At 39.4% G+C, this 14,166-nt stretch overlaps 1 non-coding gene across 1 annotated transcript; it reads right to left on the minus strand.

Annotated features, from left to right (window-relative positions):
* Window positions 1-1,754: 1,754 nt before the first annotated feature.
* LOC132484681 (U6 spliceosomal RNA) lies at window positions 1,755-1,861 on the minus strand. Its single transcript, XR_009531243.1, has one exon. It is a non-coding gene; the product is annotated as a U6 spliceosomal RNA (small nuclear RNA).
* Window positions 1,862-14,166: the final 12,305 nt, after the last annotated feature.

Consider the following 14,166-nt stretch of genomic DNA (forward strand, 5'->3'; position numbering starts at 1 on the left):
AAGGGGAGCTAGCCAGGCCCAGGCCCCATGTCTGGAGAATGGCAAGTGCCTCCTGCATCTTCACTACCAAGGAGAGCTGAGAGTGAAGGTCAGACTTGGGAGAAATTCTCAATTTAGGGAATTTTTCAGGCCTGAGATGTCCCTGGTGAACATGGTGGAGGGTTCTAACAGGCTCTATCTTCAACACTGCCTCCTCTCCACGACGATTCCGTGCTCCCCCTCAAGGCAGAATATAACTACCAGCTAACTAGCCTGGGCTCTCTCTAGAAAGGGTAGATTAGTTGTCTCTCTTTAAAATTATTATCTTTTTATTCATTAATATTTAAACCATGCTCCTCAGAGCGGGGTGAACTCTCATCATCTGTTGATACTAAGTCTCTTTTTGTTTGATCTTTTTTTAATCGCTGATCCCTATTGTCATTCCTCTCCCTGACCCAGGCATACACGTTAATGTGTTCAGTATGTGTTTGGATATGTATGTATCTTTGAAAATATAAATAATTATGTGCTTATGTGTTTTAATATATATAAATAGTAAGCCAGCCTTTATAATGAATTGCCCCATATTACAGTAATTTAACACAATAAAGATTTATTTTTCACTTACACAGGAGCACAGGTATTCTTGGTTGTACGGCTCTCCTTCACTGCCCATTTCAGGTCCCAGGCTCCTTCCATTTTCAGGTGGTGATAGCCTGATCCTGCATCATAAAGTTCCCTGTCAACTTTTCACCAAATTGTTTTACCATCCATTAATGACCATTTTATTAATTGGTTATTTCACTGGCAATTACAAAATGATGATTTCCTAATGCTATTATTTTTTCTTTTATTCTAATTTTGTACAGAAAAACATTTTCACATCCTCCAGGACCATCTGGTTACCCTGAAATAAAGTTCAGACCAGAATGACAAAATAAATGCTTAAATCTCTTCCTTTATTTATCCCTTTCAAAGTAGTAAGTTGATGTCCTAGCAACTTGGTGTTCAATGATTTTGTTTTGTTTCGCTTTCTCTTTAAATTATTGTTGTGAACTTATAGCTTTTATTTATTTAATGTCTTTTAATCATTTGTAGTTATTTTTGTTTTATATTATAAAAAATCCTGAGTGTAAACAATAGTAGAGAAGATAGTATAATGAATTTCCATGCATCCATCACCCAGCTTCAGTAATTATCAACTCTGGCCAATCTTGGTTTATTTATTCCCTCAGCTACTCTCCCCCTAACCAAGATTATTTTGAAGCAAAACTAGATACGATTCCAGTTCATTTGTAATGTTTTAGTTTGTACCTCTAAAAGATAAGGAATTTTATTACCATTATGGCACCTAAAATTAGTAATTCCTCAATATAATAAAATATAACTATTCAATTTTCTGATAAAATTTTTTTAAAAATTTAGTATCAGGATTATGCTGGCCTCTTAAAAGAAGTTAGGAAGTGTTTCCTCCTTCTTTGTCTTCTGAAAGCATCTGTGTAAGATTGGTAGCATTGTTCAGTATTTGATAGAATTCATCGGTGAAATAATACGGGCTTGGAGTTTTCCTTGTGGGGGAGGTTTTTGATAACAAATTCAATTTCTGTGATACATATAGAGCTATTCCAACTTTTAATTTCATTTTGAGTTAGTTTTGGTAAGTTGTGTTTTTCAAAGAATTTGTTTCAATTAAGTTGTTGAATTTATTGGCATGAATTTGTTCATAATACTGCCTTGCTATTCTTTTTTTTTTTTTTTTTGTACATGGAGCATCAAAAAATATGGAACGCTTCACAAATTTGCATGTCATCCTTGTGCAGGGGCCATGCTAATCTTCTCTGTATCGTTCCAATTTTAGTATATGTGCTGCCGAAGCGAGCACCTTGCTATTCTTTTTAAAAGTATTCATTGTAAAATAAAGGACAAGTGTAGAAAACACATAAAACAAATCTAAGGCTTAATGAATTATTCTAAGGCAAATACTCCTATAACCACTGCCATGTTAAGAACTAGAACCCACCCAGAAGTCCTGTCCATGTGCCCCATCCCAATTATAATCCCCTTCCTCTGCTGATAAGCAACCATTTCCTGATTACAGTATTCACTTCTTTGTATTTTATTTTATATCTTTATCATCCAAATGGACATTCTTAGATACTATAGTCTTGTCCACTTGCAAACATTTGATGTCTTTTTATTTTATTTTATTTTATTGGAGTGTAGTTGATTTACAATGTTGTGTTAGTTTCAGGTGTACAGCAAAGTGATTCAGTTATATATATATACATACATTTATTCTTTTTCAGATTCTTTTCTCATATAGCTGATCACAGAATACTGAGTAGAGTTCCCTGTGCTATACAGTGGGTCTTTGTTAGTTGTCTGTCTACCTTAGACAACCAACATAGTATGTATATGTTAATCCCAAACTCTTGATTTACCCCTCCCCCACACATCTCCCCTTTGGTAACCATAAGTTTGTTTTCGATATCTGTAAGTCTGTTTCTGTTTTATAAATAAGTTAACTTGTGTCATTTTTTAAAAAATTAGATTCTAAATGAGTGATATCATATGATATTTGTCTTTCTCTGTCTGACTTACTTCACTTAGTACATTTGATGTCTTTTTTTTTTTTTGCTGTACGCGGGCCTCTCACTGCTGTGGCCTCTCCCGTCGCGGAGCACAGGCTCCGGACACACAGGCTCCGCGGCCATGGCTCGCGGGCCCAGCCGCTCCGCGGCACGTGGGATCCTCCGGGATCGGGGCACGAACCCGTGTCCCCTGCATCGGCAGGCGGACTCTCAACCACTGCGCCACCAGGGAAGCCCCATTTGATGTCTTTTTAAGTCTCTTAATTTAAAGTCCCCCCTTCATCCCTTTCTTAATTCCTTACAATTTATTTGTTGAACAACCTGGGCCATTTGAAGTGTAGAGTTTACCACAGTCTGGATTTTGCTGATTACGTACTCATAATGCAGTTCTGAATGTTCCCCTGTTCTCAATATTTCCTGCAAATTGGCAGCTGGATCCAGAGGCTGAATCAGACTCAGATTTGATCACTTCGGCAAGACTCTAAGAAGCATATAAATCCAGTCTCTACGCTTACAATTTTTTTCAGGTGTTGATGTTTATTGCCGGTAGCCATTTATACGTTGAGGATGCCATTAATTCTACAATTTTATTTATTCATTGAAATACTTTCATAAAGAGAAACATCCTCTTATCTACTATTTGGTTTCTGAGGGTACGGTTCACATAGGAAAGGCAGAATAAATGTTTGATTCTTTTTTCACCAGTTTTGAAGATAATGAATTGAATCCCTATCATCCTCCAAAGTTGACCACTTTAAAAAATACCACTATGAAAGAAATATATATCATTATGAACCTATGGATTTATATATATTTGATGGGTTTCAATCATTAATTAGAATTGTTGTCATTATTGAACTGCCAAGTGCCCCAACTTTGGCCAGTGGAGTCTCATTAAACTGGCTCCTTGGTTCTTTTGACGTGACTCTAGTAATCTTTTTTTTTTTCCTTTGGCTGCGTTGGGTCTTCTTTGCTGAGCGTGGGCTTTTGGGCTTGCTCTAGTTGCGGCGAGCAGGGGCTACTCCTTGTTGCGGTGCATGGGCTTCTCATTGCGGTGGCTTCTCTTGTTGCGGAGCATGGGCTCCAGGCGAGCGGGCTTCAGTAGTTGTAGTGTGTGGGCTCAGTAGTTGTGGCTTGTGGGCTCTAGAGCACAGGCTCAGTAGTTGTGGCGCACGGGCTTAGTTGCTCCACGGCATGTGGGATCTTCCCAGACCAGGGCTCGAACCCGTGTCCCCTGCATTGGCAGGCAGATTCTTAACCACTGTGCCACCAGGGAGGTCCCGACTCTAGTAATCTTTGATAGCTTTCCTTCTGTTTGGTTTGACAAAATATTCCTCGGTCATCTTCTATACTTCTTGCCCCAGACTGCAATCAACCATTTCTCTAAGAAGCCTTCAGTTTTTTAAGTAAGAAATTATACTTCAAGACCACCGCCAGGCCTTTTCAGGGGACAGAACTACAGATTCAGTGGATAGACTATATATATAGTACACACACATACACACACTAAAATAATTCAGGAGTACATAGTGATACTTTCAATTCAAATTAAAGACTCAAGAACTTTTACTTAATCTCTTCTCTGGCTCCTTTCTTCCATACTGAGAATCTTAGTTTTTAAGGACACAGGAGATGATAGAATTAGAATATTCCACAATTACTCATTTCTTTTATCCCATACACAAAGCACTCTCAGAATAACAATATTAATACTACCACCAATATGATTACTGAAAACATTAAAAAAGTATTTTGCAAATGCACTTACCATTCTCCACCTCATTAAACAACTTTGTAGTGAACCTACATTGTCAGGGCATATAGTCATGACATGCTATACTCTTTTTTCTTCTTAGCCCCTATGTACTTTTAGTTCTACAAGTAATCTTATAATACTCACCTCCAGTCCTTAAGTCACTCTACTCATTTTGGTTGTCTGAAGTTGGTTTTCTACTAGATTCCCCAGGAAAAGTCCTTGGGAACAGTATTCTCTGAGATCTTACATGTTGATAAGTTTGTGCCCTTTATACTTACTAAGTCTTTTGCTAGGTTCACACTTTACTTTCTTGAGTTTCTTAAATATGTTACTTCATTCATGAAGTATTTGAAAAGTCTAATGATAATCTAATCTTTCCTTCTAAGTCATGTGTTGTGTGTGTATTTTTTTAGATGCCCAAAGTATTTTTTTCTTTAAAGTTCAGTCATTTTATTAGAATGTCTTGGTGCTGGTCATTTGGGGACTATATTCTCAGCTTTGAAGTATGATCTTTGAATGTGTAGCTTCAAATTTTTCTTTATTTCAGGAAAATTTTCTTCAATGGTTTTTAGTGTTTGTTCTGTTACCTTGTTTTTGTTTTCTTCTTCAGGGACTCTATCTATCTCTCTCTCTATCTAGCTATCTAACTGTCTATCTATCTATATTTTAGTCTTCTTTGCCTATTTTCAGTATTGGTCATTGTCTTTCAAATCCTTTTTACCTTTCTTCATTCCTTTTTGATTTAAAATTTTTTCTTTTCCATTTTATTTATTTAAGGCATTATCTATTGTGTTTATTTGCTGTTGTGTACTTTCTAGTTTGGTCTTCATTTCTAAAATGATTTTTTTCTTTAATTTCTAATTCTTCCCTGAGACCTGTCACCTCATTTCTGAGTTTTTCTTTTTTTTTTATTATATGAAACATATATTGTTATTTATCAACATTTTAAAAAGGACATGATATAGAGCAAGTATTGTTTTCCAAACTTATTTGAGCACACAGTTATACTAATATATCACAAATAAATGGTTCTATAGGAGGAATAACTGAGAGCTCATGTGCAAGAACTAGGGAAAGGTATTAAAGAGAGACGTATTTTCAAGTGTGACCATCAGTAGCTTCAACTAATCATGTCTTAAACTTGACCAGTTGATTGGAATCCCCTGGCTTAGATAATAACTGATTTTTTTCTTGAGTCCAGTATAGGAAGCCCCTGAGCAGATGCCAACGTATCTTAGGAATATACAGTTTGGTGCTGAAAACAATATACACATACATTTGAAAACAAATAAATATATCATCTGAATGGGATGGGGACTAAGTTTGGAAAGAATTTCTCAGGGAGACCTGATCTGTGCATTTGGCTAAGAACAATTGGCCAAGAGGGTAGGGACATCATAGGTTATATAAAATGGCCTTGGAAGCAAGGAATGGTGGGATTAAAAAAAAGCATACTGGCTTGCTTAAAGTGGGGGCACCAAAGTAAAGACATTTTAAGATTGAAGGAAGATCAAATTTTAGATTTGATAGGAAAGGCACAAGGACCACTGTCAATTTTTTAGTATGCTGGGTGAGGTAAGAGATTCAGATCAAAAGATTTCAACAGGGACTTCCCTGGTGGCACAGTGGTTAAGAATCCACCTGCCAATGCAGGGCACATGAATTCGAGCCCTGGTCTGGGAAGATCCCACATGCTGCGGAGCAACTAAGCCTGTGTGCCACAACTACTGAGCCTATGCTCTAGAGCCCGTGAGCCATAACTATTGAGCCCACGTGCCACAACTGTTGAAGCCCACGTGCCTAGAGCCTGTGCTCTACAACAAGAGAAGCCACAATGAGAAGCCCACGCACCACAACGAAGACCCAACGCAGCCAATAATAAATAAATAAATTCATTAAAAAAAAAGATTTGAATGTTATCTGCCTGAGATAGTGTTGAGTTTTTCTCTTTTCTTTCTTTTTTTAACATTTTTAAAAATTAATTTATTTATTTATGGCTAAGTTGGGTCTTTGTTGCTGCGTGCGGGCTTTCTCTAGCTGCGGCAAGCGGGAGCAACTCTTCGTTGTGGTGCACAGGCTTCTCATCGCGGTGGCTTCTCCTGATGAGGAGTACGGGCTCTAGGCACGTGGGCTTCAGCAGTTGTGGCACGTGGGCTCAGCAGTTGTGGCTCACAGGCTCTAGAGCACAGGCTCAGTAGTTGTGGCACATGGGCTTAGTTGCTCCGCGGCATGTGGGATCTTCCCAAACCAGGGCTCAAACCAGTGTCCCCTGCATTGGCAGGCAGACTCCCAACCACTGCACCACCAGGAAAGCCCTTTTTTAAACATCTTTATTGGAGTATAATCGCTTTACAATGGTGTGTTAGTTTCTGCTTTATAACAAAGTGAATCAGCTATACATATACATATATCCCCATATCTCCTCCCTCTTGGGTCTCCCTCCCACCCTCCTTATCCCACCCCTCTAGGTGGTCACAAAGCACCAAGCTGATCTCCCTGTGCTATGCAGCTGCTTCCCACTAGCTATTGGTTTTACATTTGGTAGTGTATATATGTCCATGCCAGTCTCTCACTTCGTCCCAGCTTACCCTTCTCCCTCCCCGTGTCCTCAAGTCCATTCTCTACATCTGCGTCTTTATTCCTGTCCTGCTCCTAGGTTCTTCAAGTGCTGAGTTTTTCTATTTGGGATTTATGTTGTTCATTTATATATCATTTTCTTAGTGTCTTTTAGTTTGTTTTCAAATAGTAGGTTACAGTTTTTTTGTTTTGTTTTGTTTTGTTTTTTGCGGTACACGGGCCTCTCACTGTTGTGGCCTCTCCCGCTGCGGAGCACAGGCTCCAGACGCGCAGGCTCAGCAGCCATGGCTCACGGGCCCAGCCACTCTGCAGCATGTGGGATCTTCCCGGACCGGGGCACGAAACTGTGTCCCCTGCATTGGCAGGCGGACTTCTCAACCACTGTGCCACCAGGGAAGCCCTGTTAATTTTTTTAAAGAACCAAATTTTGGCCTTATTAATTTTCTCTATTATTTGTTTTCTATTTCATCAAATTTTACTCTAATCTTTATTATTTTTTTCCTTCTACTTTAATTTGCTTCTTTCTCTAGCTTCTTGGGTGGAAACTTAGATCATTGATTTTAAGCCTCTATTTTTTAAAAATATAAGCTGTACATTTCTCTCTAAGCACTGCTTTACCTACATCTCATACATTTTTTTTTTTTTTCGGTACACGGGTCTCTCACTTTTGTGACCTCTTCCGTTGCAGAGCACAGGCTCTGGACGCACAGGGTCAGTGGCCATGGCTCACGGGCCCAGCCGCTCCACGGCATGTGGGATCTTCCTGGACCGGGGCACGAACCCGTGTCCCCTGCATCAGCAGGCGGACTCTCAACCACTGCGCCACCAGGGAAGCACCTCATACATTTTTTTATGTTGTATTTTATTATTCAGTTAAATATGTTTAATGATTTCCTTTGCTATTTCTTCTTTGGCCCATAATAATTAGGAGTATATTGCTTAACTATCAAATATTTGGGGCTTTATAGAGAGCTTATTTTTATTGATCTCTAATTTAATTCCAGGTAATATACTCTGTATGATTTCAATTTTTAAAAATTATTGAGATTTGCTTTATAGCCCAGAAGATGGCTTATCTAAATGAATGTTCCATGTCCCCTTGAAAATACATTCATTCTGCCGTTGTTAGGTATAATGTTTTATAAATGTCAATTAGGTTAAGGTGGTTGATAGTATTGGTCAAGTCTTCTATCTCCTTGGTGAATTTTTATCCACTTGGTCTATCAATAGATGAAACAAATAGAAAATAAATAGCAAATGGCAGTCTTAAGTCCAAACTTATCAATAATTACATTAAATGTAAGTGCACTAAATACTGCAATTAAAAAACAGAGGCTGTCAAATCTGAATAAAAAAGCAAGATCCAACTGTTGCTCTCCACAAGAGATGTACTTAAATACAAAGATAAAAATAAGTTGAAAGTAAAAGTTTGGGAAAAATAAAGCATACAAAGACTGATCCAAGGAATGCTGGAAATTAATATCAGGCAAAATAAACTTCAAGACAAGGAGTATTACCAGAGAAAAAGAGGGACATTTTATAATGATAAAAGGATCAATACATGATGACTTAAAATTTTTATATGTGTATGGGAATTCATTGGTGGTCCAGTGGTTAGGACTCTACACTTCCACTGCCCAGGGCCTGGGTTTGATCCCTGGTCAGGGAACTAAGATCTTGCAAGCCACCTGGTGTGGCAAAAAAAGAAAAAAATTAAAATGCATATGTACCTAATAAAATGAGCTTTCAAATTACATGAAGAAAAAATTGGAAGAACTAAAGGGAAAAAAACCAAGCCCACAATCATAGTTGGAGATTTTAACACTCTTCCTCACTGACGAGAGAACAAGTATTGTACTACTTTACGTAAAATACAGGAATCTTGCAACAGTATAGTTCCATTTTCCCCCTCTGGCCCAATCCTTTGAGCTACTGTTGTCGCTGTACTATACCTATACATGTCATAAACCCCAGAATATAGTTTATAATGTTTGTTTGTTTTTATTTATTATATTTTTATTTATTTTTCGCTGCATTGGGTCTTTGTTGCTGTGCACGGGCTTTCTCTAGTTGGGGCGAGTGGGGGGTTACTCTTTGTTGCGGTGCACGGGCTTCTCATTGTGGTGGCTTCTCTTGTTGTGGAACATGGGCTCTAGGTGCACAGGCTTCAGTAGTTGTGGCTCGCGGGCTCTAGAGTGCAGGCTCAGTAGTTGTGGCACATGGGCTTAGTTGCTCCGAGGCATGTGGGATCTTCCTGGACCAGGGCTTGAGCCCGTGTCCCCTGCATTGGCAGGCAGATTCTTAACCACTGTGCCACCAGGGAAGCCCTATAATGCTTGTTTTAACATGTCATATGCATGTTAAAGAAATTAAGAGAAGAAAAACTATTTTTTAAGCCAGACTTTTATAATAACCAACAGTATTAGTTTCCTATGGCCACTGTAAAAAATTACCAAATTTAATGGTGTAAAACAACACAAATTTGTTACCTAACTTAGTGGTGTAAAACAACACAAGCTTATTACCTTACAGTTTTGGAGGTCAGAGGTCTGAAATGGGCCTCATTAGGCTAACGTCAAGGTGCCAGAAGGGTTGCATTCTTTTCTGGAGGCTCTAGGGCAGAATCTGTTTCCTTGCATTTTCCAGCTTCTAGAGGCCATCTGCTCTCTGACACTGACTCTTCTGCCTCCTTCCTCCACTTATAAGGACATCTGTGACTACACTGGGTCACATAATCCAGGATAATCTCTCCATCTCAAGGTCAGCTGATCAGCAACCTTAATTCCATCTTCAATCTTAATTCTCCTTTGTAACCTGTCATATTCATAGATTCTGGAGTTTAGGTCAGGGATGTCTTTAATGGGTCATTATTCCGCCTACAATACCGACATACTTATTATTTTTGGTGATCTCCCTTCCTGTGGATTGTTTGGTGTTATTTTCCTTTAGTCTGAAGAACTTTCCTTAGCATTTCTTGTAGTACATATCTGGTGGTGATGATTTTCTGTTTTTATTGATCTGAAATTGTCTTTATTTTGTTTTTTTTAATTAAAATAAACTTCATTGAGATATAATTTACATATAAGAAAATGAACCCATTTTAAGTTACAGTTTGATGAGTTTTGAAAATGTATACACTCATGTAATCATCATTACAATCAATACATACAACATTTTCATCACCTCAAAAATTTATCTCATGACCCTTTGCAGTCAGTCTCTCTACTGCCCTGGCCCCAAGCAACCATAGATCTGCTTTGTATCAATGAAGATTAGTATTTTGTTTTAGAATTTCATGTAAGTAGGATAATACAACATGTACTTTTTTTATGTGTGGCTTTTTTTTTGTTCAGCATCATGTTTTTGAGGTTCATACATATTTTATGGATTATAAGTTTGCTACTGGGACTTCCCTGGTGGTGCAGTGGTTAAGACCCCACATTCTGAATGCAGGGGGCCCAGGTTCGACCCCTGGTACAGGAACTAGATCCCACATGCATGCTGCAACTAAGAGTTTGCATGCCACAACTAAGGAGCTGGAGAGCTGCAACTAAGGAGCCTGTGAGCCGCAACTAAGGAGCCCGCCTGCTGCAACTAAGACCTGATGCAGCCAAATAAATAAATAAAGATTAAAAAAAAAAACTGGGCTTCCCTGGTGGCGCAGTGGTTGAGAGTCCGCCTGCCGATGCAGGGGACACGGGTTCGTGCCCCGGTCCGGGAGGATCCCACATGCCGCGGAGCGGCTGGGCCCGTGAACCATGGCTGCTGAGCCTGCAGGTCCAGAGCCTGTGCTCCACAACAGGAGAGGCCACAACATTGAGAGGCCCGCATACCGCAAAAAAAAAAAACCTTAAAAAAAAAGTTTGTTACTTGTAATTGCTGAGTAGTATTCCACTGTATGAATATACCACAATTTGTTAATCCATTCACCTATTGATGTACATTTGTGTTGTTTTCAGTTTGGGGCTCTTATGAATTAAGATTCTGTGAACATTCATGTACAGGCTATTTTGTAAACATTTGTTTCTCAAATAAAAGCTCTCTTGGATAAATATAGGAGTGGAATGGATGGGTCATGTGGTAAGTATAATTTTACAAGAAACTACGAACACTTTTCTGAAAATGCTTATACCATTTTACACTCCAACTAGCAATGTATATGAGTGCCAGTTGCTCTACATCCTCATCAACACTTAACATATTGTCTGTCTTTTTAATTTTAGCTATTTTAGTAGCTATGTAGTGGTATTTCATTTGCATACATTTCCTTTATGTTGCTGAAACTTAATAACAGCTGAATTAAATTAACATCTGAGTCATCTTGAGGATTTTGTTGACTGACTTATAACATTTTCTGCTTCTTCACTTGCCCACTATTTTTGTTAGATACTGGACATTAAGAATGATATGTCCCAGGATTCTAGATTCTGTTATGTTCCTTTGAAGAATAGTTTTTGTTCTTGCAGGAAGCTAGCTTGGCTAGACTTCAACTCCAAATCCTCTCTCCAGCAGGCAAAAGCTGATATCCTCACCCAGTTCTTTCACCTTCTAGCTGCTGCTTTTTTTTTTTTTAAACTGGGCTGCCTGGTGTTAACCCTATGCAAGTGTAGGTTAGCAGTCAAACAAGGATTGGGGGGGATTATTTTATGCAAATGTTGGGGATCCCCCCTGCTATTCTCTGCTTTCCAGGATTTCTCCTCTAACTCTGGTTGTTCTGCCAGCCCCAAACTCTAATCTCTAACACCTCAAGGCAGTAAAGCTGTGTCTTTTCCCCACCAGAGCTGCTTGCAGGTTGGGGAATGCTCTCAGCAAAACGCCACAGATTCACAAATCTCACCAGTTGCAGTTGTTTTCCAAGGTTACTTACCTCCAGTTTTGCTTACTTTTGGTCACTCTCCAGTGCCTTCAAATAATTAAAAAAAATTTTTCCCCCAAATTTTGTAATTGTTATTCATGAAAGGTTAGTCTGACTGAACCTGAACCAGAAACACTTCATTTGGCTGTGGCAAAGCAAAAATCTACGTTTTCCAAGTGCCTGAAACCTTCTTTACCTGCTCAGGGAGGCTCTTCTCCTTTACAAACCTTTGACTCCACATTGGGCCCCCCTGGGTCCCCCTGAGCTACTACAGCACCCCCTTTTTCACAAGTAGTGGAACTCCCTGTTTTTCAATGGGCACAAGGCCATCTGGAATAAAGACTATATTTCCCAGCTTCTGCCTTTATATGTGGCTGAGGTAATGTAATATAGGTTTTTCAGGTCGGGTTCTTCAGAGTCAGAAGATGAGAAGGAATTTGGGGTGCTAGATACTCATTACAAATGAACAGCTATGAGAAGAAGGGTGCAGAAACAGGACTGGGCAGAGAAAGAAGTCAAACTGTGAAGATGCAGGCAACTCAGTGGGGAGCTCTGTATCACTTACTGCCTGTCAGAGTGTACCTTGTTGGGCCCAAATTGTTGGGCCTTTATAGTCCCACTCTCTCAGTCACCTGATGCAAGCTACTATGGGATAGTATGACCCCAAGTAAAGTGGATCTGTGTAGCATGAAGGAGCCAACTGCCAGAGGCTGTTTGATAATAACCACATGCTCTACAGATGAGCAGTGCATTAGGGTTCTCCAAAGAAACAGAACCAATAGAATATCTATATCTAGATATATATATATACATATACCTATCTCTATATCTATCTCTCTATCTCTCTATCTATATCTATCTCTCTCTCTCTCTCTCTCTCTCTCTCTCTCTCTCTCTCTCTATATATATATATATATATATATATAGAGAGAGAGAGAGAGAGAGAGAGAGAGAGAGAGAGACAGATTTATTATAAGGAATTGGCTCACACTATTATGGAGGCTGACAAGTCCCAAGATCTGCAGGGTGAATTGGCAAGCTGGAGACCCAGGAGAGCCAATGATGTAGTTCCAGTCTGAAGGCTGGCCGGCTCAAGACCCAGGAAGATCTGATGTTTCAGTTTAAGTCTGAAGGCAGGAAAAAACAGGTGTCCCAGTTTGAAGGCAGTCAGGCAGAATGAATTCTCTCTTAGTCAGGGGAGGGTCAGCCTTTTGGGTCTAGTCAGGCTTTCAACTGATTGGATGAGGCCCTCCCACATTAGGGAGGGCAATCTGCTTTATTCAATCAACTGATTCAAATGTTAATCACCTCCAAAACACCCTCACAGATACACTCAGAATGTTTGACCAAATATCGGGGCACCATGTGGTCTAGTCAAGTTGACACATAAAATTAGCCATCACAGACAGCAAGTCATTTCTTACATCATCCCTGTGTCTACCTTGATGGGCAACATCCAGAAAGTTTTCTTAAAGGGTGGAAAGTCCAATTCTTTGTCCTTTCCTCTTTCCCGCTGGTTTAAATGAAGGCAGAATATCTGGAAATTTAGCAGGCAATTTTGACTGTGAGGTGGAATTCACATGCTGAAGATGGGGAAGAAAAAAGAAGCTGACAACTTTGTAAAGCCCACACTACCAGCCTTGAATTGCCTGTCTCTGGCCTTTTCTGCGAAGGAGAAATAAACTTATCTTTTGTAAGGTATTGTTATTTTGGATTTTCTACAACTTACAGCCAAACCTAATTGTAATTAATATAGCTCCTTTCTCCCTGAAGGACTAGAGTATATTTATAAATTCATAAATAAGGTAGGTTATAATATTCATGAAGATAGAGACTATATCTTATTCAATACTCTTTCCCCAGTGCCTGACATTAGAGTGCCTGGCACATGATAATGGTAGTAACCACATCTGGCACTTTTATATGTATCAGGCATTGTCCTAAGTGTTTTATATATATAACATGTAATTATGAGTTATAGGTATGAGGTGGCTATTATTACTCCATTATTATGTTCATTTAGGTTCAGAGAGATTAAGGAACATAATATATGCCAAGGTTATAAAGGTAATAAGTGGACAGCTGAGATTTGAACCCAGGCAGTCTAGCTTTTTTTTTTTTTTCCTTTTGTGCCCGCGCCATGTGGCATGTGGCACGAGAGATCTTAGTTCCCCGACCAGGGATTGAACCCACACCCCCTGCATTGGGAGTGCAAGGTCTTAACCACTGGATCGACAGGGAAGTCCCCAGGCAACCTAGTTCTTAACTACTACTCCATCCCGCTTCTTAGATGCCTGTTTAGTGAGTAGGTATTCAATAAATACTTGTGAAATGAATGGAAATCCCCAGGCTTCCACACCTGTGGCCTGAAGGGAGCTGAAGCCATATGTGGGGCTAAAGTGTGTGCA

Source organism: Mesoplodon densirostris, chromosome 2 (genome assembly GCF_025265405.1).
Source record: "Mesoplodon densirostris isolate mMesDen1 chromosome 2, mMesDen1 primary haplotype, whole genome shotgun sequence".
NCBI classification, from domain to species: domain Eukaryota; kingdom Metazoa; phylum Chordata; class Mammalia; order Artiodactyla; family Ziphiidae; genus Mesoplodon; species Mesoplodon densirostris.